This window comes from Furipterus horrens, unplaced genomic scaffold (genome assembly GCF_987537825.1).
Source record: "Furipterus horrens unplaced genomic scaffold, mFurHor1.1.pri manual_scaffold_11, whole genome shotgun sequence".
Lineage (NCBI taxonomy): Eukaryota > Metazoa > Chordata > Mammalia > Chiroptera > Furipteridae > Furipterus > Furipterus horrens.
In genome coordinates, this window is record NW_028327181.1 from 62,708,369 (window position 1) to 62,731,500 (window position 23,132).

The 23,132-nt window shown below is 43.2% G+C and overlaps 1 long non-coding RNA gene across 2 annotated transcripts in view; it reads left to right on the forward strand.

Annotated features, from left to right (window-relative positions):
* The window catches only part of LOC149997994 (uncharacterized), a 61,914-nt gene extending 46,723 nt beyond the window's left edge, over positions 1-15,191 (forward strand). For both annotated transcript variants that reach the window (XR_016514290.1, XR_016514289.1), the window contains exon 3: positions 15,017-15,191. This is a non-coding gene — a long non-coding RNA (uncharacterized LOC149997994). The remainder of the gene's footprint in view (positions 1-15,016) is intronic.
* The last annotated feature ends 7,941 nt before the right edge of the window (positions 15,192-23,132 follow it).

Genomic DNA, 23,132 nt, shown 5'->3' on the forward strand with positions numbered 1-23,132 from the left:
TAGGTCAAGTATTTAATCTGGATTTGGTATTATGGGTTTTAGCACAGGTGATGCCATTTGGAGCCTATGGTTTTCTCTTTAACAAAACTAATAGTTGTTTGTTTGTTTTTTTTAATTTAATTTTTATTGTATTTTTTCCACTACCATTTGGTCCCCTTGTACCCCCCTGCCCCAGCAATCACCACACTGCTGTCCATGTCCATGAGTCCTTTTTCCTTTTTGCTCAGTCCCCCCGCCCCCACCCCCACTACTATCACTGCAGCTCCTCTCCCTACCACTGTAGTACACAGACCACCACTCCCAATGCTTTGAATGGTTTCATTTTCAGGAGGACGAGAAAGGTCCATGTGTCCTTGCTCCCTAAAGGCTATGGCCAGGGTTCTCCTGGTACACTTCAGGGACCAGAGGGAGCTTTGGGATACTTGGATTCGTCCCTTAAATGTCTTTCCTTTTTCTCATCTCTTTTTCTTTTTGTTCTGCTTTCTGGAAGGTTTTCTGGATTTTATTTCTAATTATCTTTGAACTGTTTTATTTCTTCCACCACAGGTGTAATCTTTAAGAACTTGTTCTCTGATTGCTCCTTAAAAAAAAAAAGATTTTTTAAATTTAATTTTAGAAAGAGGAGAAGACAGGGAGAAAGAGAAGGAGGGAAACATCAATGTGTGGCTGCCTCTCACACGCCCCCAACTGGGGACCTGGCCCGCAACCCAGGCATGGGCCCTGACTGGGAATTGAACCCGCGACCCTTTTTTGAGCATCCTAATTTTATTTTATGAATGCAAGATCTTTCTTTATCTAGTTGAATTATTAGTTAATTTAAAAAATGGTTTCCCTCTTTTCCATGTTGTCTCTGTGTTCTGAGTTCCTTTTCTTTTTCACTTGGTTTGCCTTTTTCCTTCTTTCTGCTGCAGGTGTCTCACAAATGTCTGGTGTGCACCGGTCCCCTGCTTATATTCAAGAATGAGGTGTTAAAGGGCTCCCTGGAGACTGTGTGTGGGGTCAGCCTTGTTCCCTAAAGTGTCTCCTTAGCCTGGCTGAGGAGGAGCTGATCTTTTCTTGCCAAGCTCCCTAATGTCACGCACTAAGGGTTTCCTCTCCTCAACACCCTCTTTTCAGAAAATCCCGAATATACTACCTGAGATGTGTAACCACCTGGCTCTGGGGTTTCTGGAAGCAGACAAGATTGGGGAGAAAGAGAAAGCCAAGGGTCCAACCATTTGTCAAGCATTCAATCCCTGTTTTTGGTTCTATGCTTCTGTCGTTGCCCTCTACTGTTTTTGAAGCCCTTATAATTAATTTAGTCTAAATTCTGGGGGTGGGGTGGTCTTACAGACTTTCCATTAGTTCTCCTGTTTTCATTCTTAGTCATACCGGCCCTGTACTCTCCCTTTGTAGCCTTGTCCCCTCAGGGATTCAGAGGGGAAAATCACCTAATTCTCACCAATATCCCCTTCTGCCCTGCTAGACCAGTTTTTACTCCTCTACCTTCCCAAAAACATTTTGAAATTTCTCTTCTGATTGTCGTCTTTCCTGTTCTCTTTGTCCTAAAGTGTTTTTTTTTGTTTTGTTTTTTAAAAAATTCCTTTAAGTAAAAAACATCCCTTTACTAACATTTTAGTCATCTCTCTGTAAGTTCAGATCATCTCTTGTAATAAATCAGCCTCAACCAAACACACCTGTGGGCAGGATTCAGGCCATCAGTCACCAGTTTTAACCAAGATACTGCCAGGGTGGGCTCCAGTAAGGGGGTCAAAGCTAGCTGCCCACCAGACAAAAAGCCTGCCTGGAGGTGCGATGCAGAGCCTGGAGATTTAGGGAAACCAGAGGTGAAGGATTAACACTTGAATATTAACTTCAAATAAATTTATGTGGCAGCTGTAATCCAATTAGGATTATCTGGTATCTAATACTGATCTGGACTGCCTGTTTTTTTAAGCTTCTTGTCTAATTAGACAAATATTTAACCTGGCATGTAGATATCTTTTAATCATTAAGAATTCTTTTTTAAAATTTATTTTATTGTTTGTAGAGTGAGAGAGGAAGGGAGAAAAGAGAGAAACATCAATTTGTTGCTCCACTAATTTGTGCATTGGTTGATTTTTTTTTTTTTTTTAGAGAGAGAGAGGGGAAAGGAGGGAGAAAGACAGGGAGAGAAACATCATTGTGTGGTTGCCTCTTGTGCATCCCCTACTGGGGACCCAGCCAACAACCCAGGCATGTGCTCTGACAGAATCAAACTGGCGACCCTTTTGTTCACAGGTCGGCACTCAATCCACTGAGCCACACCAGCCAGGGCCATTGGTTGATTCTTACATGTGCCCTGACCAGAGATCGAACCCCCAACATTGGAATATTGGGACAATGCTTTAATCAACTGAACTATCCAGCCAAGGCAATAAAAATAATCCTTGACTGGGAAAATATCTGGTATGATTTATGTGTAGGTAAGCAGTTTCCCTTATATTACGCACAGGTAGATGGGAATGCCCAGGAATATTACAGCATTCACAAGGCATACTATATGAATATTGAACTTATTTCCATATCATCTAGTGATTCCAGTCTCCAGCAAAGGCCCAAAAATCCAACCAGGCAAGCCCTGCCCCTACTTGCCCACCTCTACCTCCCAGGAACAGCTTTTGAGAGAAGAGAGGCCAAGAGAGTGTGACAAGTGGAAAGGAGTCTTTCCTTGACCTCTCAGCTTACTAAGACTGTACCTTCCCTTTGCTCCAGGTGGCTCCTCTCCCCACACTAAAGAAGATGATGTCAGCCAGCCTGGTGCCTGCCTGGCATTCAAAGATAGTAAATGCTAAATATGAGTTGGCCTCTTTTCCTCCTCCTCCCTACTCAAATTATCTCTCTACCAACATAGGGAGAAATGAGCTTTCCTTCTGGAACATATTTAGACTTCATTTCTCCTTGAGATTGCTCAATTTCCCTTCCTGTGTTTGCAATGTTACCTAGCATGTGATTTGCATTTGGCAACTTTTGCTCTGCGGCTGTGAGGACAGTGGAGTTACGCCCCACACACCACATACCTGCACCACAAAGTAAAACTGCATGTATTAACTAGACTTCTGTGCCCCCTATCCCTGCGGGGGGCTCTCCTCTCCCTAGCCAGTGGTAGGACCCAGTAGGTGGAAGACATCTCTCTCTCTCTCTCTAATTCGAAAGAACATAAGCACCCCTATGTTCATTGCAGCGTTATTTACAATCACCAAAATATGGAAGCAGCCCAAGTGTCCATCGATAGATGGGTGGATAAGACAACTATGAAACATTTACACAATGGAATTCTATTTGGCCATAAAAAAGAAAATTTTACCATTTGTGACAGTATGAATGGACCTGAAGAACATTATGCAAAGTGAAGTAAGCCAGTCAGAGAAAGACAAATACCATATGATTTCACTCATATGTGGAATCTAACGAACAAACTGAACTAACAAGAAAAATAGGGACAGACTCATAGATGGAGAGCAGGATGACGGCTAGTGGGGGGTGGGGTGGAGGTGAGGGGGTGGGGGGATTGAGCAAAAAGGAAAAAGAACTCACGGACATGGACAACAGTGTGGTGATTGCTGGGGGGAGTGGGGTGTAAGGGGACTAAATGGTAGTGGAAAAAATACAATAAAGATTAAATTTTAAAAAACCCAACTATTAGTTTTGTTAAAGAGAAAACCAATAGCCCCCAAATGGCATCACCTGTGCTAAAACCCATAATACCAAATCTAGACTTAATACTTGACTTAATTGCTGTTTAACCCAGAAATATAATTTTAATCAATTAGTCTGGAATTTCCTGGTCAACACCAATGCAATGTCACCTGGGCCATCTCCAACTCCTATTGAAAGAAGAGGTAATCTGTACCTGACCAGTGTGACTCAGTTGGTTGGAGTGTAATCCTGTAAGCCAAAAGTTCATGGGTTTGATTCCAGGTCAGAGCACATGCCTAGGTTCAGTCCTAGGTTGGGGTGCATATGAGAGGCAACTATTGATGTTTCTCTCCCTCTCCCCTTCCTTTGTCTCTAAACTCAATAAGCATGTCCTGGGGTGAGGATAAAATAAAAATAAAAATAAGAATAAAATAAAGGAGAGGTAATCTGCATGGTAAAGACCCTTGCCATTCCTTTCCCCTCAAAGATGTCCTGGTCTAAAAATAATTTCTTCCTTTCGTTTGTTAATAGGTCCCTTGCCCCACTTTTCTTTCTATAAAAAACTTCTGTTTTGTAGTAAATCCTCAGAGATCCCTTCTAGTTGCTAGATGAGATGCTGCCTGATTCGTGAATCCTTTAATAAAGCCAATTAGATGTTCAAATTTACTCAGTTGAATTTCTTTTTTACCAGTTTATTCATAAATAAGAGTTGGTTCTTACTGCCAACCCCACACCTGTAAGCAGTCTGAAAGTGGGTCAGTGGCCCTGCTGGTCCAGGATGCCTTGATGGGGGCTCCAATGTCCTTTTTAGCAACAAAACAGCACCAGAATGTTTTTGATGATTAGGCCTCAGTTCAGCAACCTCAGAACTTGAGTTCTGGCTGAGAAAAAACTCAGAGCCAAGGCTCAAATACAAGCAAAAGTTTCTTTAGAAAGTCACAGAGGTAGAAGAAATGGGTTGTGGAGTAAGTGAGCCAGCTGGGCTGTGTGGGCTCAGAAAACAAGTTACAGCAGCAAAAGAAGGGCCCTTGGAGCTTAGGAGTATGAAGGGCAAAGAAAATGTACCTAGGGGAAGAAGACGGGGGAAAGGCAAGGACATGCTCCAGAGAGAAAAAGCAGGCCCTAGCAATTAAGGGGGTGGGGGGGTAGTGGTGGGGAAAGTCTCCAGGTGTGCTCAAGAGAGAGAATGAGCACTCTGGCTTTTAAAAGCAGGATTTTAGGGGAGGTTCCGGGGACAATTTCAATAGAATATTCGTCAGCTTTCCAGGTGTGTCCTTTCAGGGTCGTGGTCTCCACTGATTGGTCAGCACTAAGGTAGGGGTCCTGATGTTAGCAGAGGCCATGCCACCCTGCCTGGCCTTGTTGCTTTTCTGGGCCTGGAGCTGAAACACAACTGAGGCCTAGATGCTGTCTCTAAATTTGACCAAACTCTGTCTCCATGGTCATGGTCAACAAACGCAAGGTTTTCTTTCTAAGATTATCTGATGTGGGTCAGAATCTCATTTTCCTGGGGACTTAACGCTTGAGGAAGTGGTCACGAAGGGCTTGTATGGGAGTCTTATTTATAGGAGAACTCAAGAGTTAACGATTTTAACCTTAGTTCATAGGCTTAGGTGATTAATGCATGTGGAAAGCTGTTATTCCAGGGACTGGAATGCATGACTCCAGGAGGTTGACAAGCAATTAAGCCTTTGTGCCCCAGGGGTTCAGCAAGTGATAGAGATGGTATCTGAGCCATTGTGTTCCAGGGAGGGATAGCAGTGATGCAGATAAAGAATTGATTAACAAATAAAGAAGTATTAGGAAAATTGCAGCAACTCTTATCTAATTAAGCTTTTTCAAAACGCCTTACCTACCCTTTCTTCTCCCTATAAAAATGTCAGCTTGAAATGAGATGTTCAGATGGTTTTTGAGGGGACATAACTCACTGTCTTCTCAGATCACTGGCCACCTGAATAAAGCACTCATAAACATTCAGTCCTTGCCTTTATTTTTTGGTTCCGGCAGTGACAGGCAGCAGGAACGCTGACATTTCCGGTTTCATTATCAGGCTATTCTCCGGCCCCCTGGTTCCCCCTCTAAGGGGCTGTACCATATGACTAGCAACATACTAGGGGAGGAAAGGTCAGGGGAGAGTCCAAACTTCATGACCAGCAATATGAAAGGTCAGGGGGATCTAAGTCACATGATTAGCTCTATGCTAGGGGAGAAAAGGTCACTCTGGGGGGGAGGTCCCACCCCACAATTGTCCACTGCTAGGCACCCGGGGTGTTCTGCCCTGGTGAGCTTCTGCACCTGGCCCACTGTCCTTGCCCTGCTCGTGCCTATTATACTTTGGCCTGTCCCTCTGAGTGCCAAGATGGCAGATCCAGCCATTTTTAACCAGGCAGGAAGGAGAAAAGGGGCAGCCCCAGCATTGAGCAAGCTAAGGCTTTCCAGGAACCCTCAGTGGGTTTGTGCTTATTCAACATTATCCAGAAGTACTCCCTGTAACCCCTGGCTGCAAGGGAGGTGAGTGGGCATTTTCAGTGGAGGAAGACAACACAGGAAGAGAGGCTCGGAAGGGAATTGGGTTCAACGGACAGAGCCTCAGCCACAGGCTCCAAGAGGGAAACAGGCAGAACTGTGGGAGCAGAAGACACGCCTGACTCCATCAGAGTGGTACGAGTGATGGACAGGGGCTTCCCAGACTAGAAACCCAATCTCAGCTGACTTGATTGTAAAAAAATAATATAAATGGAGCCACTTAAAAACAGAGTTGGAGCTGCCATCCCATAGGAACTACCTTGTCCATCTTACCCCTCAAGCCTGTAGAATGTTAAGACAGGGCACAGTGAATAACTTCTGGACTGCGCCTAGCAACACTATGTCCTAAAGAACTGTTTGCACAGATAGTGGGAAAGATTATGACTACCAGACTGAAAATTAAAGACATTCTTTAGAATTAGCATCACTATGGTAGTTTATCTGTACTTGTAGATGTTCCACCCATAGGAATTCCTTCCTTCTGTTGTGTAATTATTCCCCTTCTCTTTCTCAGATTCACCTTCCCTTCACCTTCTAATCAGAACACTATTTGCGTTTGTGCCTGAATACTCTTTTGGGTCTCAAATAAATGTCTGTTGCCTCTTACTTTGGCCTTTTATTTTTAGGTTAACATGACAGATGGAGAGTTCCCCAGACAGCCGAGCATGGGGAAGGGGGGAAGAGGGAAGGGTTGTTCTGGGCAGAGCTAACCATAGGAAGCGCAGGAGGCATGCTCAGGAAATTAGGCCGAACAGATAGGAAGGGGTCAGCTGCTCTTGAGTTCGGTTTTCATTAGCTATTTGATAAATCACCTGGGGAGCTTCTGTAATAGATTTCAGAGCATCCCCAGATCTATCTAATCAGGACCTTCAGGTGACACCTGCAAATTTGGGGAAGTTGGCTCTAGTCTGGGGCAGGGGTTCTCAAAGTGTATGCGCTGGCTAAAGCCGCCTATGGTACAGGAGGGGCACCAGACCACAGAACCAGGTGGAAGCCAACAAGTGAGGGAGCTGCTTCATGAAGGTATGTACAGTCACTGGGTCACTCTGTCACTGCAGACGTGTCAGTTTGGTGGAGTGGAAATGAAATGGACCAGTTCCACAGGTGAGGTGAACACAAAATCTGGAAAACAGCAACAGCGTTATCAAAATTCTGGGTGTGGTGGGAGCTGAACCTTCTCAGCCTTTTGGCCATTCCCGAAGCATCCCAGCAAGGGTCCTGTCCTTCCCAGGGGGCCAGAGGGAACTGGAAGAAAGGTGGGGTGCTCTCCCACCCTCAGGGCTTCTTCCCCTACTGTTCATCCTTCCCCCGCCCCTCCCTCTATAAACTATCTTCCTGCCTCCCCCAGGAGGAGGTAGCTGGAAGAAGAAGGTGCCAAGTTGGAGGGAAGGAAGGAAATAGGACCCCATGGTGCTGCTGTCTGTACCCTCCGGGCTGGTTAGGGACTAATGCAGGCAGTAACCAGTGTTACTAATGTAATAACACTGGTTTTGCAGGGCAAAGCATCTTTGTTTGAGTCAGACACTATCTTAAATAAAACCTGGTGCCCTGGCTGGTCTGGCTCTGGAGTGAGCGCTGGCCTGCGAACCCAAAGGTCGCCGGTTTGATTCCTAGTCAGGGCACACGCCTGGGCTGCGGGCCAGGTCCCCAGTTGGGAGCGTGTGAGAGGCAGCCGATCATGTATCTTTCGCACATCGGTGTTTCTCTCCCTGTCTCCCTTCCTTCCCTTCTAAGAATAAATAAATAAAATCTTAAAAAAAAAAAAGAAAACGTGGTGGCTTCTGGGACTCGGACTGGCACTGGTGTTTGTAGCTACAGACATTAAGAAAAAGCACGGCACTAATTTATGCTATGTAGTGCTGGCCCTCAAAATGTGAATCAGTTGCATTTGTCTCTGGTCACCTCCCCGTTTCCCCTTTTATTTCTTCAACAAACATTTATTTGAGGGCCTGCCATCTGCCCAAGGCTCTACGAGCCCTGGGGCCCCAGGAAGGAAAGCAAGACCTCCAGTCTGGAGTAAGCACAGACAGGGAAGCCGTGGTGAGTGTGCGGGGGACTGTGACTACCCTGGGGCCATCGAAGAGGGACACCAACCTGGAATTGAATGGCAGCAAGGCATGGGGTGTAGGCCTGAGCCAGTCTTGAAAAGTCAGCTTAAGTGAATCAGCCATAAACTAGCCAGAGGGAAGAAATCACTGTGAGATTTCAGGGGTAAAACAGACCTCCCCGCTATCCCCAGAGGATCTTAGCAGTTTCTGGCTCCCAATTGCTGGCTCCCTTTCCTGGATCTCACTGCCATTCCTAGTTAGACTAACCTTGAGTATCTCCTGATCCAGATACTGAGCAGAAAAGGCCCAAATGGGAGGTACTTGCTTGGGGTGGGAGGAGAGGTAAGTCAACCTTCTGATAGAGAGGAATGGGGAAGAGGGAGGGAGGTGCTTCTAGAACCGGGCTCTGCTGTACAGTTCAGTCACTAGTACGAAGAACGAGGGCTTGGAAGTGGCCTTCCCTGAAATCTTGGCATCTAGACCATTGCTGCTCTGCCCACCAGTCACACTACTCCCAATAACCATTCATTCATTCGCTCATTCATTAATGCAGAAGATACAGCCATGGGAAAAACAAACTTCTGACCTCATGGGACTTCTGTCCTAGCTGGGGAGACAGGCAAACCAGTAAGCATAAAGAGGAACAACAAAGAGGGGGGTGCAGTAGTTCCTGTGTGTATAAAGTGACAGGTGGTCAGAGACCTGAGGAAGTGAGGGGGAGGGGCGGCATGTAGGTATCTGGGGGAATCACATTCCTGGTGGGGAGGGAAATGCCTGCAAAGGTCCTGAGGCTGCAGGAGGAACTTCCAGGCTGCCAGTGCCCCTGGAATAGGGTGAGCAAAGCAGGAACTGTTGTAAGAGAAGAGGCCCAGAGGCATTTAGGAGCACAGCTTTGCAGTCAGGCGGTCTCCTTGTCTAAAATGGGAAGTACAGTGTTATTGCGCTTTTGGTGCCCTACACACTTCCCCTAACTAAGAGGCAGCTATTACTAGGGTTATTATAAGTACAGTGTGTATGTGTTCAGTATTTAATATTATTACCTTTCCAAAAAAGTGATATTTTCCGATGAAATATACGCTAGATTATTTTATTTTTCTAGTATTTTTATTGTAGAAAAATATAAAACATAAAATTTACCATCTTAACCATTGTTAAGCGTGCAGTTCAACGACATTAAGCACAGTCACACTGTTGGGCTACCATGACCACTACCCATCACCACAATCCCACTCATCTTGTAAAACTGAAATCTGCACCTATGAAGCACCAACTCCACATTCCCCTTTCTCCCAGCCCCTGGCTATCACCATTCTACTTTCTATCTCTAGGAATCTGACTGTTTTTAAGTACCACGTATAAGTAGAATCATATAGTAGTTGTCTTTCTGTGGCTGGCTTATTTCACTTAGAATAATGTCCTCGAAGTTTGTCCACATTGTAGCAGGTGTCGGAATATCCCTCCTTCTTAGGGCTGAATAACATTCCATGGTATGTACAGTATGTATCATATTTTGTTATCCATTCATCTGTTGATGGACTTGGGTTGCTTCCACCTTTTGGCTTTTGTGATGCTGCTGCTATGCACATGGGTGTGCAAATATCCCCTCAAGACCTTGCTTTCAATTCTTTTAGGCAAATACCCACAAGTGAAATTGCTGGATCATATGGTAATTCTAATTTTAATTTTTTGGTAAGCTTCCATACTGTTTTCCACAATGGCTATACCATTTTATATTTCCACCAACGGAGTACAAGGTTTCCAATTTCTCTACATCCTCACCAACATTTGTTATTTTCTTTTTTTTTTTTAATAATCACATCCTACTAGGTGTGAGGTGTCTTTTTTTTGGTTTCATAAAAACCCCTTAAATCATGTGACAACCACATCTTCTGTACAGTGTTGGGGTATGTGGATGTCATATTCCAGCAATCACAAACTACAGTCATTTCTTCCCCCATCCCTCAAGGCAGTGGCTTGCCATCCTTACTCCAGAGCTTTGATACAGCTACCAAAAGCACAGCCAGAGGAGCAAAGAGCCGGGTTGGATCTAGGCAAGACAGTTGCCAGAGTTAGAATTAGTTGTCTTCAGACAGAAGCAGAAAGTTTCTCTTAGAATCAACACTTCCTTCCACTTTCTTGTCATCTGAGCAAACAAACCTTTTCCAGGGAGCTCTGAGCTATGGTCAGCCTAAGGAAACAGCTGTCTGGCTTTGAATCTTTATAGTTTTCTGCATGTGTCATTGGGAGGTCCCTTGGGGACTGGCCATGGTCTCTGGAATGTGGGTGGATTGTAGCAGATTCTGTTTCTGCTCGTCTCTGCTTGGTCCCTACTTGATCCTCATCCCTGGCAGGCTGTGCTTGCTTTATCTGATCTGGAGTGTTCTGTTCAATCATGCCCTCTGACCTTTGCTGTAGCCCCCCGCCCCGCCCCCCGCCTGCCTGCAGTTGCCTTGCTGCCTGTATATACGCCTTATCATAGAAGCACAGCACGACCTCCAGTTTCTGAAAAGTGCTTATCCCATTTGACTATTTATTAGACATTTCTATCTCTGTAGTGGTGTGTTTCCCAAATAATTTTTTTCTGATAAAACCAAAAGAGAGAGAAAAAATATTGGTCAAACCCCCTTGTGACAAGAATTTTTCAAATTTTAACTATGTGAGGTGACAGATATATTAATTAACCTTATTGTGGTTATAATTTCACAATATGTAGGTATATCGTTAAGTTTTACATCTTAAATTTACACAGTTACATGTCAATTATGTCTCAATAAAGATGAAAAAAACAGAAAAAGAAAAGTTTTGCTGAGATATTTTTCAAAATAAATAGGTTAATAAGTAGGGTTTAGGAATCCTTTGTTATAAAGAGAAAGTTTTGATAAAATGGAATTTTCTGTAGCAAGTTTATCATTTACACTGACTCTAGGTATAAAACCTTACCTAACCCTTTGTATCGCCTTCTGTCAGGCAAATTAAACCATTTCCCGATTGGTTATTGTACACCAGGCAATTCACAAAGAGGCCCAATGCAGACAATGTATCTCTGCTTTAATTTTTCAAGGAAAATACTTGCCTTTATGCCTGGCCCAATCTTAAAAATCGGGTAAGTAACATGGAGAATAGGGACTGCCCTAAAACTGTTTACACCATAACTGGGATTAATGAGACCTCAGAGTTTTTGGTGACTTCTGCTGACCTCTACTGGGGGAACTTGAGATTGCATGCCCCCAGGTTCTTCAAAGCAACTAGCAAAATTAGAATTTTAGAGTTGAAGTTTGCAAAGTGTGTCATCTAAATCCCTCATTTCAGAGATGAAGAAGGTAAGGCCCAATGGGTTTATGTGACTTACCCAAGTTCACTCGGTTACATAGTGGCATATTTAGGATCAGCACCTAAAAACGTATTATCTTCCAATAAAGCACAGACATGCAAACATCAATGAACTCCATTGGGATGAATGCTCTTTGGATTATCTACAGAGAATCATCACTATTAAAAATGGGACAGATAACACAGCTAAAATGTTTGATAACCAAGAATAAAAATTAAGATTATTTGAGTAAGGTTATAATTATTTTCATCTCTCATATCCCGTGACCCCATAATTATCTTCAGTCACTGATGATATATGTAGAGTAACAGAGAAGAGATTCAGAGAATTTATTTTCACAAAAGTTATTTTTAGTTGCAAATTCCTCTTCCTGACTATGGCTTGTTAAAATTAGTTTGCAATCCCAGAGGAAATTTTAGCTGACTATAAGGGAGAAAGATGACTGCTCCTTGTAAGAACTAACTCTGCTAGTATCCCTGCAAAGGTACCTGGGACCCAAGGGAGGTCTCCGGGGTCTCTGGTGCTTCTTCAGCTAGGAGATCCAGGTCTCCCCTTTGAGGCATGTCTAGATTGGAAAGCTGAATGATCACTGAAATATTGAGTCAGTTTATTCCACATTTAAAAGGTCCAAATGCATAGTATTATCTAGGTTAGTAGGATATCCTATTTGTAAGAGCATAAACTTTGGAACCATACAATCAGTGTCTACTTACTAGCTGTGTGAGCTTAGGTAAGTTACTTAACATCTCTGAGCCTCAGTGTCCTCAGCTATAAAACAGGAATAATAAATGATCCCTTCCCAGAGAATTGCTTGAGAATAAATGAGGTTGTGTGTACAAATTCATAGCACAGTACCTGGTACAACAGGCCAAGGAGAGAGGTAGTGTTTAGTTTCTCACATTATGTTAAATATACCAGACCTTTCTGCTGGAAGTTACACTAGTTTTACCCACAAAAAATATTAACATCTATTTTTCATGACGGAGGTCTCAATTCTAGCCCTTAAAGACCAAATGAAATAATCAAAAATGGTTAAGATAGATATTCATAAATCCTTTGTAGAGAGTAGCAAAAGATTCCCCACTCTAAAATTTTTTTGTTTGCTTTTTGTGGTTCTGTTGTGCCTTCTCCACAATAAAAAGTCTTCTTAAAACTTGGCAGCTAAATTGACTGATTGATTGTTTGTGTATGTGTACAAACACTTCACAGGCTTTTTGCTTAGCGCATTTTAAAAAATTGAATTTATTGGGGTGACATTGGTTAATGACCTTATATAGGTCTCGGGTGTACCGTTCTATAACACATCATCTGTGTATTGTGTTGTGTGTTCCCCATGCCAAGTCAGGTCCCTTCCATTGCTATTTATCCCCTCCCTCTGGTAATCACTATGCTATGAGTAAATACTTCACAGGCTTTGGCTTAGCACATTTCTTTACGAAGGAAAGAATCTGTGTCAATGAGAAACTGCGCATGTGATGCCTCCCTGAGTTAATTAAGTCCACCCAGGCTCTCTTTCATTGTTCGAGAGAGCGGAAGTGTAATCCTTTCCTGTATGATATAGAGCAGAAGTCACAGTGGGTGCTTTATTGAGAAAGAGCTAAGAGGATAGGATTCCGGAGCTTTGAAACCCTTTAGCCAAAGCAGTGCTGCATTGACCAGTTTTATGATCTACCTTCTCCCATAGGAAGATTTTGTCTGCACAAAGTTGTTTTTTTAAGTATATTTTATTTATTATGCTGTTACAGTTGTCCCGATATTTCCCCCTTTGCTCCCCTCCACCCAGTACCCCCCTTCCCTGCAGCAATCCCTTCCTTAGTTCATGGCCATGGGTCATGCATATAAGTTCTTTGGCTTCTCTCTTTCCTACACTATTCTTAACATCAACTTCTCACCAGCTAAAAACTAGTTACTTTGCTAATTCTTTAAATAATACTATAGTATAGTGATTTTCAACTCGTGTGCTGCAACAATTTTTAAAATGTGCAATACCTGATACTTAGTCACGGGCACTGAACCCTTTTCCCTGAGACTGTCAAATAAAAAAATGACAACAGTCAACACAACAATAGCCATATGGTGTGAATGAATCAAAATTACACCTGTATTTTTGTCAGATCAGCAAAAATGTATATTTTTTGGTGTGCTGCAGAATTTTAGTAATTAGTTTGCGTGTGCAGTGAGATGACAAAGGTTGAGAATCACCGCTCCAGTTTATAACACTATAAACTAATTCCATACTCATTGTTAGACAGCCCCTCCCCAACCCACCCCCAGAGAAAGGGTTCATTGAGCCAGAAAATGGCCCAGGCCCCGGACATGCAGTCTGAACCAGCAGCAGCAGGGCTAGATGGAGAAGACAACATGCCCCAACAACAACTCTCTCAGAGGGCTGGGTCCACAGTCAGGCTAAAGAGCAGTTCAGGTCAGTTGTATCAGTCAGGGTTCTCCAGAGGAACAGAACCAGTAGGCTGTATGTTGACATAGAGAGGGGGACTTGTTTTAAGGAATTGGCTCGAGTGATTGTGGAGGCTGGCAAGTCCAAAATCTGTAGGGTAGGCGGCAGGCGGGAGACTCAGGGAAGAGTTGCGGCAGAGCCCGATGTCGTCTGCTGGAAGAAATCCTTCTTCTTCGGGGGATGTCAGTCTTTTTTCTAGGTCATCAGCTGATTGGATGAGGCCCAACCATATCATGGAGGGTAATCTGCTTTACTCTACTGATTTAAACATTAATTTCACCTATAATTTACCTATGAAGAAGGGTCTAGAATCACACTGGACCAAATATTTGGCTAACTTGATCTAGCCAAGTTGACTCATGAAATTAACCACCATAGATGGGTTTCAGAAAAATTGCTGGGAAGATTTAAATAATTTTACAGCCAGCTGTAGTCACAGTGTGACCTTGGGTAGTCTCTCTGAGCTTCAGTCTCCTTATCTGTAAGATGAAGAATTGGGATTGGGTGGCTTCTAAGGGTTTGGGGGTAAAATAGCAAAGGGAGTATAAGCATTAAATTTATCCCTTCCCCAATTCTCTTGGGAAATTTCCAAAAGTGTTTAAAATGGTAAGTACTTGCATGAGATGTGGAAACCAGATGAGTGTTTTTTGTGGGTCTCCAACCAGTCAGTACCTATTTCCTCCTTCCTAGCGACAGCTCAGATTTTTTCCTGGTTTTCATATTCCCTTACAAGCCCAAGTGCATTAAGAAGAACTGACCTTATGCCCAGCACCAGGCACTGGCTTGCGCGGCTTAAGGGAATTTTTAGCCCCCTAACGCTGATTGGTTTGTGAACCCAGTCAATGAAAACACAGCATTCCCTGGGCAAGGGATGGGTTCACAAAAGGGTTGTTAACCAACTGGAGCCATTAAGATGTAAAGAGAAGTTTGCTGGTAGCTTCTGAAAAAGTTCCATCTTTTTGCCAGAAGTGACCATCTATCTTACTCTGATGTTGTCAGGCGGTGACTAGAACGGTGGTGGCCATCTTGCCACTAGCTTAAGATGAGTCCAACTGTGGAAGGACGGGCCCAGGGAATCCCCAGAACCAAAGCCGGAGCCCTGGTTGCATGATGTACAACCACGCCCTAGTGACGGACTTCTCCAGTTATGGCATCCAATAAACCTTTGTTTTTAAACCAGTTTGAGTGGGATTTTGGTTACGTGTAGCGAACAGAAACCTAACAGACACTCTGTGAAGGGTCCCATTGACATGCTCCTGGAATTGGTGCTAGGCAAACTCTGACAGAATGCTTCTCCTCTCCTGCTGTGGAGGCTGAGGAGGGCAGACAGGGCAGGCAGGAAGCCAGCACAGCGGGGCTTCCTCTCTGAGCAGACAGCTGCACCAGGCATCCACCCGGACATCCACCCAGTCCACCCCGACACCCACAGGGTGGGGCTCTCTCCCAAATGAGCAAACATGGAGCCATCACTGTATCTATGAAAAGATGCCACAAATCAAAGAAGAGAAACTCCCTGGAGAATCAGGAAGCATTTTCCACTTGAAGTAAATTTGTAGAACATTTTATAAAATTTATGATGTTATTCATGGATGTTATTTCTTAATCTGCTCTGCATCTTGCCCTCGTTTCTTCTGATAACTGGCCTCATCATATGGGCATAGGTCTGGGAATAAGACCCAGGCTAGACCAAAAAGTTTATTCTTGAAATGTTTCCCTCAAGCCAGAGAGAGAAATTCTAGCACCTCTTGGGTTACAGAGCTAAAAGGGTGTGAATTTGGTGTGAAGGTGTTCATGTTTCTAACCAGAAGACAAAATTTTTACTGCAATAGGAGAAAATGAAGCCAGTGAGGCCAAGGAAGGGAGAGGAGAGAGAGAGAGAGAGAGAGAGAGAGAGAGAGAGAGAGAGAGAGAGAGAGAGAGGAAGCGAGAGAGAGAAAGCGAGAGAGAGAATATGGCCTGGCAGCATGAAGCTCCTGCTTCATCTCTCTGAGGCCCCTGGAGATGTCTTAGCTCCTAGGACTCCCTTAAGTCAGTCAGCCTCCCCAATGCCTTTCCAATAAAGTCCTTTTCCCCTCAAGCCATTTCTAGCTGGGTTTCTGTTTTTTGCATGTGAAAGGCTCTGGCAAACAGAGCTTCTGCTTCCCATTCTTATCCAGCCAAATTGAAGGGAATATTGGCCGATACAGAGCAAGAATTCATAAGGGAGAATTCCTCTGAGATCAGGAAGTATTTTAATGGCGAAGGAAACTACAAATGCCAAAAGAAAAACCACAGTGGAGGCAGAACTACTAAAAATTAATTTGGTGAAAAAGAAAAGCTTAAGAAATTCATCTAGAACTTGAAGGATAAGCATGAAAATAACAAAACTAAGAGTGATGTGGAGGACCCACTTGGGAGACCCAGGGTAGACATGTAGGCCAGGCAGCCATCCTCACTGAAATTCCTCAGAGACAGATGTGCCTCAGGATTCAGCATCTGGGGACTTTAGAGAGAGGATGTGGTGTGTACACTGATATTACACACACATCCCAGCAAGGTGGAGGTTGGCACTGTGTGATCAAAAAAATTACATTTCTGCAGTAAAGCATTGAAGGAAATAATAGCCATGATACATAATCTCACATCATGTCAGGTCAGGGTTTACTGCCAAATAAATGTTGCCAGCTTATAAGGAAATTTTTGGTTTTGAAAGATTTTAGAATTTTGGAATTGTGACGAAAGGGCCCTGTAATAGGAATCCCAGATGCAGAGCACAGAACTGATGGAATAGGGATAGTAAAGAATCCAGTAGGGAAAACATTCAAGAGCTGAAGATAGTAAAACTTTGATAATAAAACAGAGTATCAAGTAAAAATAATTTCAACAAGACCTAAATGCAGTCTGGTCACATTTTTAATTGCAAGGTAAAGGGAAAATCTATAAGAATATAAAAAATTCTAATAATTTATTGCATTGATTTAATGTCTCCACACCAAACTTCTTATCCTACACACAGTAAATACCATTTTCTTTAGATACACATACTACCTTTATAATATCGATCATATCCTAAGCCATAAAGAAAAGCTCAATCATATTTGAAAAATAACCTGAACCAAGGTCTTCCAGGTGGAAGGTACTAATGGTGGGAATTTAATCCAGAGCTCTGCTTCTTTATTCTCCCAAGGACAACATGTGGATAGTGATTCACTTCCAGTTACTGGTCACAAAGATAAGTATTATAATTTGGTGATGAAAAATACAACTTGGCAAAATGCCTAGAACAGTGTAAATATTCAATAAATATTAGTTGAATGAATGAATGAGCTAATAAAAACATGAAACAAACAAGACTTACCAAGGAATTTTGTATTTCATACAGAACATACTTAAAAAACCACACTTTTCTAGAATATGTCCGAGATGTGGTTGCAGAAGGCAGCTGTTGCTTTATAAAGCAAGTGATGTAGCCACATTGCCATTAGGTACCATTCCGGGAAGCATTAAGGCAAGGATGTACGTGCAACTGAAATGCAGTGAAACTTCCCCAGGGTGACAGCGTTCAGCGGGAGAGGAGGTCTACAGAGCCATAATGGTCTTCACTTATTTTCCCTCAAAACTTTGTAAGCTCCCCTCATGCTGACCAACCCCAGAGTAATGCACATTTAATTCAGCTTTTAATGCATAAAAATCAATAGCATTGCACCACAGACAGTTTATTACACATAATTTGAAGTTTAACACATAAATAAATAATATACACAAACCAGGGGACTTAAGAGTACAATTCGGGGGCTCATCTTTTCCCACAAATCAAAACACATCTTATGTCTTATTAAATATTACACATTAAAAGTAAAATAATTTAAAGATTTTAAAAACATTGTAGGCTGGCATCATCTGGATATTTTTCCTTTAAACTCATAATTATGACGGCTTTTATTTTAATAATACTTTGCAAGTTGTTTTCACATACCTTACACTATTTTGACCTTCCTTCTCAAATCCTTGTGAGTTAGACAGGACAAGTAAACCCATTTAGCAGATGAAGAAACAAAGATAAGAAGAGCCCAACTATAAAACCTGGGGGTCTATGATCAGTTCAGGGTACTTTTAGCCCCCAAAGGGACTTAGTTCTATATGGAGATAGTGGGGACAGAGGGGTGGAAGCAGTTGGACCCTAAATTGTGTCTACCACTGGAATTCAGACATGTGTAGCGTTGGTAAGCTAGTTTCACCAGCGGTCTGTTTTCTTTTAGTTTGTTTTGTAGTTTTTGGAGACCTTAGGTGGAGAAAGTTGAGTTAATCATAACCCTTATTCATGGGACATCATCATCATCATCAAGAACTGCTCTTCTCTAGTTCAATTATATTCTTTCCTTTTATTTAAAGTTCAAAACAGGCAACGGTATTTTTTAGTTACCAGGGTTGAGGGAACCGGTCGTGTTCCTGCTCATCTCTGTTTCTTTCAACCTTTCAAATCTGTGTGCTTTTTATGCCTCCTTTGTAGAAAATATAATATTAGATTATTTTAAAAATCCAATTTGAGAATCTTTTTATTGGTGGCTTTAACCTATTTACACAAATTCTCAGCACCAGCATATTAGAACTATTTCTACTATATAATTTCATGTCTTCTATTTCATACTTTCATCTTGTTTCTTTTTAACTCTTTTCCACCTTCCATTGGATGGAATAGTGTTCTTCCACTGTTTTGAAAAGTTGTACATTCTATTTTTATTCTTGTGGGGTTTACTCCTCACACATTAAGATGTATTCTTACTTCCATTTAACTTCTTAAGCTTATCAATATCTATTTGTTTTCTCCCAAAGAGACATGTACCAGGTGTGTTTCACTAGTTCTGGTCTTTTTCCTTCTGTTATTGCTATTGTCTGGAGTTTGGGTTATGGCTTATTATATATATTTTTTGGTTTTGGTCATTATTTATTTAGACAGCAAAGAACTTAACTAACTTATTTCCATGCCATATATCTCAAAACATTCCCTGGCTTTGTTTTTCTCCTCGCTGGAGAGCTTCCTCCAACAATGTTCTCCAAAGCAGGTTTTGGTGTGAGAAGCCTCCTTGGGGCCTCCTCCTTGAGTACGTGACACTAACTTCAATTAACTCTCTTACTTAACAGACAGCTTGGCTGGATGAAGAATTCTAGGGTCCCAATTTTCTTCCTTTCAACACTTGGGAAAACATCTCTAGTGTCTTCTTGCTTCCTATTAAGGATTCTGACATCAACCTTATTCTTGTCCCATTAGAGATTATCTGCTTTTCTCTCTGGAGAGCGCCACGAAAACAAGCTCTTTGCTTGGTTCACAGCATCTTTCATGCTTAGATCAGTGCTGGGCCCAGTCTCCCAGTCAGCATTTGCTGGATGAATGAACATTATACAATTCTGCCTCCAGGATTAATGCTATTGGCAGTTGTGAGCTCAGACTGATAAGCAGGGTTGGCAGACATGGTGTGATTGACAGGAACATTGCACAGAAGCCCCAACTAGTCCTTCTATGCTTATAATGCCTAATTTACAGCATGGCCCCATGGTTCAAGTTCAGGACAATGTCATGATCAAGAAGCAGAGGACAATAGCCAATAATTAATTTAATAAGAATTCTCTCCCTCCCTCTTCCACAGGGACTTATCATGCCAGCAACTCTGTGACCTAGGGTTTTGTTGGTTTTTTTTTCCTGCTTATTCTCTGTACCTGCATCAGGAACGGTGCTCTGGCCAAAGTGGACTAGAATCTGAGACATGGATGAGGGAGGGAGAAATTAGGCAGGCAGTTAGAGAATCTGAGGAAGGACTTCTGTAAAAACTCTCTCCTTAATAATTTCGTCGTCGGCAGCCGTCCATCTCGAGAGACGATGGTGTAGCTTCTTAAGAGTCTATCTGCACCGCCGAGAATGGCTGTGCAGTCCGACTCGGGAGTGACACGGTATCTGTCTCCTCCCGCGTTGAATCGACACCTTGCGATGAAGCTACAGAGCCTGGGCAGGGTGATATGGAGGGTCTGCTGTTGCCCATGCAGCAGACCCTCCTTAATAATTTATATTCTTGAAATTTTACCCTGGCATTAGGTGTCTCCTGACTATTTCTTTCTAGCTGTAATGCACTTCCTTCTCAGCCTGTTCAACATCTACTTGCCTTTCAAGATTGAGCTCAGACATTACCTCCATGGGGCCTAAGGTAAGAATTGAGAACTCATCTACATGTTATATCTGAGCCCCAACATGCTTGGTAATAAAATAGGTTCCATTTCACCCAGGTGATAATGTGTCATATTTGGAAAGGACCTCAGGGAAGGCACAATCTGACCTCCAAGCAGTGCTGGCCGTTTCTCTATGATTCTGCATAATAGAACCAAACTCCGGACCAATTAGGTCAGAATCCCTGGTGGTCAGGCTCAGGCATCAGGAATTTGTAAAAGCTGCCCAGCTGGTGTTTATGGGCAGTGTGGACTGAGCACCACTCCTCCAAGGACCCCTGCCTAATGTGTACCCAAGAGGCAGCACAGTGCAGTGCAGTCTGCATGAAGTGTGATGAGTTGGAGTTTTTAGGTTCAAACCAAAGCTCAGAGACTTGCCGGGTGTGTGATTATGGACAAGTTCATTAACATCTCTGTGCTTCAGTTTCTTTTTCTATAAAATGGAAATTTGAAAATACACCAGATCTAACTGTAGAGTTTATGTGGACTTCTCAGCTGCCATTAAGTACATTTTTAAATGCATAGGAAATTGCTTTCACAATTTATATTCTGTATACTAATGCGTGTATTGTCTTTGTGATGAAGGTTAAAATAATTGGCCCTGGCTGGTGTGGTTCAGTGGATTGAGTGCCAGCCTGTGAACTGAAAGGTCACTGGTTTGATTCCCAGTCAGGGCACATGCCTGGGTTGTGGGCCAGGTCCCCGGTTAGGAGTGTGCGACAGGCAACCAACTGATATTTCTCGTGCACATAAAGGTTTCTCTTCCTCTCTTTCTCCTTCCCTTCCCCTCACTCTAAAAATAAATAAATAAAATTGAAAAAAATAATCACTGTAGTCTCTCTTCTTAAATATATTACAAGAGACCGTAAGCTGATTTAGAAAAAAAAATACACAAAATAATTTGAAAGCCAAAAATGTTTTTAAAATAAATAAAATAAAGTGGAGATGAAAAAACACCATTCTTTTCTTTTTTAAAAATTACTTAAAGACTAATTTAATTGTTGCCATTGGTTAGTTGTCTTAAAAAATACCACCATTCTTTAAAGGTGATGGTGAGGGTTACAAGAAAGAACCAGTGTTAAACACTTCTCACAATTCCCGGTACGTTGCCCACACTGCCTGTGGTAGCCAGCTTGCAAGGCGACCACAGTGGCTCTCACCACCTAGTACTCCTGTCTACATGTCCTCTCTTCCCACACTGAGTATTATGGGAGTACCAGGCTGTGACTTCTGAGGCTAGGTCATGGACAACCCCGCAGCCTCCTCCTTGTTCTCCCCCTTGGATCACTTGCTCTGGTGAGGTTACTGAAATTCCCTCTGGAGAGGCCTCCCGCCTGCAGCCATGTGAGTGAGCCGCCTTGTATGGCTTGAGGTGACGGCAGCCCCAGCTGGTATCTTGCCTCCAACCTCATGAGAGATCCCGAGCCAGAACCAATGTTCTAAGCTGCTCCTGAATTCGGCACCCACAGAGACTCTGCGATAAGGCATGCTTATTTCTGTTTTTGGCTGCTAAGTTTTAGAGTAACTTGTTATGCAGCAACAAATGACCAAAAGGCTCAACAAAGCTATTATCATTATTATTTTAAAGCACTTCCTAATTCTGAGCTGAAATCCACCTTCTCATAACTTCCACCCTCTGTTCCAGTTCCGTCTTTTTGAGCCACAGAGAAAAAATATAATCTCTCTTCCTCGTGGTCAGAATGCTTGGCGACATTTTTCATGCCAAGTACTTAATCAGATTTTAGCTGAGGAACAATCACTGTGCCAGGCAATAGGGTCACAAAGGTAAGTAGGATGGAGACTCCGCTCAGCCAATGCCACTCCATGTGAGAGATGCTGTAATAAAGGGACCTGACTTCCACGTGCAAGAGGAAGAGGTCCCAATGGAGGCATGGCTGGCTCTGCTTACAGAGATGAGAGAAGACTTCTTGGAAGAGGTGGCAGGAGCTGAGGCCTGAGAGATGAATAGGAGTTCACTAGGCAGACAGGAGGGGAAGGCCTTCCAAGCAGAAGTTACAAGGAGCAGACCCCCCACCCCTCCTACCTCCACCTCCACCTTTTATTCTCCAGGAGGATGACTATTTCTTCCTCCTGTCCAGCTTAACTCAATTTTGAGCCTCTCTACTGCCCCACCTCCACCTGAATCTTGGTAACTCGCTCAGGACACACCCTTTCCTCTCATACTATGGGACGATGGGACGTGCAGACAGAGCCAAACCTCTTCCAGGGTGGTCTGACTGGCGTGGAGTACAGTCAGCCGGCACCTTTCTTTTTCTAGAAGCTCTGCTGGGTCCAGGCCTGCCTGTGGTTTTCTGGGCACCCACATCCTTTGGCTGACTCACACTGGGCCTACAGGCGTCTGGACGGCTAAGTGATTTGTCACACGTGCTCCTGTGAAGCCGCACCTCCTTCAGTTTTGTGCTTCTGCTGGTGTTTTGTTTTTACACATTTCCATGGGTGTTCTGAAGTTCAATAATGTGATCTACACAAACTGCTAATCTCAGCTCCCGGTTGGCAGAGGCTTCGTGGAAGCCAACTGTGCCGTAAAAAAAAAAGAAAGCACACATACTTTAGAACACGGCCTGGACACAGGAACCCTCTGTCATTCTAAGACCATTGTGGTGAGGAGTGATTCAGACTCCCTGCAGCTCCAGTCAGCCTTCAAAGATCTAAGAGGCTGTCTCGGATCAGAAGATGCCTCTGTGAAGGAAAGGCCACGACAGGGGTGTGGGCTGTGGTGCTTTGCAGGAGCTGAGCACAGACGGAAGGAAGTTGGAGAGGGATGTTTGTCTGGTTCCCCACGCTCCCACCTTCCCCGGCCAGGGAGAATTGGGCCATTGTCTAGGTGGAATGCTTGGCTTGTTTTCTTCTTAGGCCCAGCTTGGTACAAGGTTTCACTTAGTTTTTCTTCTACCCAAAA